The sequence below is a fragment of the Carassius carassius genome, chromosome 7 (assembly GCF_963082965.1).
Source record: "Carassius carassius chromosome 7, fCarCar2.1, whole genome shotgun sequence".
In the NCBI taxonomy this organism is placed as follows: domain Eukaryota; kingdom Metazoa; phylum Chordata; class Actinopteri; order Cypriniformes; family Cyprinidae; genus Carassius; species Carassius carassius.
Window position 1 is genome coordinate 19572707 of NC_081761.1, and position 3017 is coordinate 19575723.

At 33.0% G+C, this 3017-nt stretch overlaps 1 protein-coding gene across 2 annotated transcripts in view; it reads right to left on the bottom strand.

Annotated features, from left to right (window-relative positions):
* The window catches only part of LOC132143665 (radixin), a 200367-nt gene extending 200084 nt beyond the window's left edge, over positions 1–283 (bottom strand). Inside the window, exon 1 of one of the 2 annotated variants that reach the window (XM_059554090.1) lies at positions 162–283. The gene's annotated coding sequence lies outside the window, so the exon portion shown is untranslated. Of the gene's footprint in view, positions 1–7 lie in introns of both variants that reach the window. The other variant, XM_059554089.1, reaches the window with a different exon arrangement.
* Positions 284–3017: the final 2734 nt, after the last annotated feature.

Genomic DNA, 3017 nt, shown 5'->3' on the forward strand with positions numbered 1-3017 from the left:
AACTCACCTCAGGAATGCCCTGCGTTTTCTAAAATAATTAAAATTGGTAAGATGTAGTCACACTCCAGATAAATGCGAACTGCTATTTCCAAGTCGCGATCACCGTATATCCAATGGCACGCTGTTATAACGGTGATGATTACAGAAGCTGTACAACCTACCGCAAGGAGATTAGCCAAAAAAAAGTCAATATGGCCGGCGTTAGAAGGCAGCATGAGGCGTGGTTCGCTGAAAGAGGAGAAGGGGAGACGTGCGCCCCTCCATGTTATGTTAGTGTAGTTTGAATTTGGAGGGGTCACAAGCTAAACACCACCAGCGTTTACAAAACATGTAACGCTCTGTGATTAATATTTGATTTTCCCCTCCAAATATCCACTCTAAGTTCCTAGTCAAATTTACGCATTAAAACCATTTGTTTTATTTTTTTAATTACTTTGTCGACGTATCAGCCTATCGGAGTAAATGCTCGAAGAGTTGATTGCTGTAAATGTTCATCTTCGGTTTGAGTGCTTAGGAAACAACACTCTAAATGTCCAAGTAACAGCTCCATGGGTGCTTCATATCTTTTATATATTTTTCTGGGTTTTGTTGGTTTGTTTGGGGGCGCTGAAGCTCCCATGGACTTGCTGACAAGGATAAATAATTAAAACGATTTATTATTATTAATAATAATAATAATAATAATACAATTGACATTAATGGCAGTGGTTAATAGCTCTGTATATAAAAATTAAAAAACAGACTAGTGACTGTTGATATATCTTATGTTTGAAAAGGAAGTAAAAATGTGATCTTACTTAAACGTAAGTCTATAACAAAAGTTTATATGTGGTGCCATCTAGTGAAAGATTATTGTATTGTAATTATTGTGCACTAAAGACGTCAGCTGAGGGTCGTTTCTGTTCTGTTATTTACTCAAGTTAACAATTTTTACTGAATGAAGTATGATGCCCCTTAACTGGAATGCTATCCTTAAGTATGCACATACATATCACTAAAATGTACATCGAATCTAATTTTATAAACCGATAATTAGGCTACTCATGATCAGATTAATTTAGGAAACTTAAAATTTTTGTATTATCTTGTAGTCATGTAGTATTGTTTATATAAGCCTATTTATGTATATTTGTTTGTATCATCTGTTGAATGTTCCACATCCTTCTTTGTCTTTTGTCTATTTAGTGTCAATTTGTCCTAAAGTATCACGGTGATGCTGAAACTGCTGTTTACACTAAGGTTTTCTGAGATACTGAGAAAAAATATCCAGTAGGTTGATTATGACAACAGGGACATTGAATAGCCTGATATGGAGGGATCAATCTTAGTCTATTCTTTCAATAGGTTAGCTATGTGTAGGTTTCTGTCTATATGTTTATATTTTTTATGTTTCAGATATGTCTCTGTTTATATATGTTTAAATGTGCAGCACTGTCATCCTGTAAAGCATGACGTTTTGTTCCTTTGTAAATCTACAGCGGAATGACAATAAAGCTCACAAAGCTCACTTGAACTTAAATTTGAACAGTAAATGTGTGCAGTACTGCATACTGTTTTTTCAGTATGTAAGTAATGTTGTTCCACTACAAGCCATGAATTTTCAAAAGAAGACAGACATTCTTAATCAAAGTTTTCCCTTTTCCGTTTGCCATATAATGTTGTCTCTGACTGGCCTGAGATGCCTCAGATGAGTTAAACGTTTTTAGTAGATCTGTGAAAAACCTCTGGGGAAAGTTTTATTTACACTTTGCACCTCAGTGAGGTTTACCAGATTCTTAAAAATGAAAGAGGCCTCCTAAAAATATTTGTCAGTTTGTTGTAGGCCAGATTTAACTTCTGCAAAGCCACCAAACCACTGACGGCCCATTCTACACTTGTGTATTATATACAATTTAAAGGTTGGACAGCTGAGAGAAATCTTCATTGTTTATCTTCTGTATAACACACACAAAAAAAAATAGATAAAAAATAAATCAGAATATGTAGCATTGTCGGTTATTTTCACTGGTTCCAATTTGAGGAAGCCTTTATTGTAGAAAAACTTTGTTTTGTGCACATTTCAAAGAAAATTTAACAATTCTTAACTGAGTATCTATTCACAAGATCTATGAATACACAACAGTAAAGCAGGAATGACACAAAATCACAGACTTAATTAAATATGCACCATGCTTAGCCATTTTGATATTAACCCTGTTATATCTTTGTTAAAATGCCCAATTGGAATTGTCTTTTTTATTTTTATTACTTTTATTCAGTTACTTTTCCTACACCAGAAGTCTACACCAGTCTAAGTGCAGTATTAAAGGTGTTATACTGATTTGCTGCAAATGTAATATTGATGCATTGTGAAAAAAGCATATCTAAAATTCTCAAAAATGTCAAGCACTTTTAATGTTGGTATAGGTTTTGTTCATGTTTTTGTCTTTTATTTTGTATTCTTGTTCACAGTATAGTTCCTGGTTTGTCTTGTGATTCTCCAACAATTCAAGTGATTATCCAGTCTCTGTGTATATAAGCCCTCAAGTTTGTCATGGTTCCTTGTTGTGTATTTTGTTTCTGCACCACTGTTGGTGCATCTTTATGTTTGTTCATGTTTGTTTATTTTCCTATCAAGTCAAAATGTTGTTTAAATTGTATATTCCTCTAATAAATTGGGTTCTTCACTTCAGCACTAGGTTAAAGGTTATTTTGTTAGTACGTATCCATAAAAAAAATTCGTTTGTTTATTTATTAGTTTTATTGCTCTTTATTTGCTCTAAATTCATTTATTTTAGTTGTCACTAAGATCTTATTTACTCTATGTTTGATCATGTAACATCTGACATCTGATTGACCTGCAAATGACCTGATTTTAATTAAACCTACAAAGTTTGGTTCAACATTCTAAAATGAATTTTACATTTAAATTAATAAATTCTACCATATAAGATTTGCTAGTCAAGAAGTGCAAGAATAACTTTTTATATAACTCAGACTGAATTAGTCTGAAAGAAGTAAGTCATATACACCTAGGA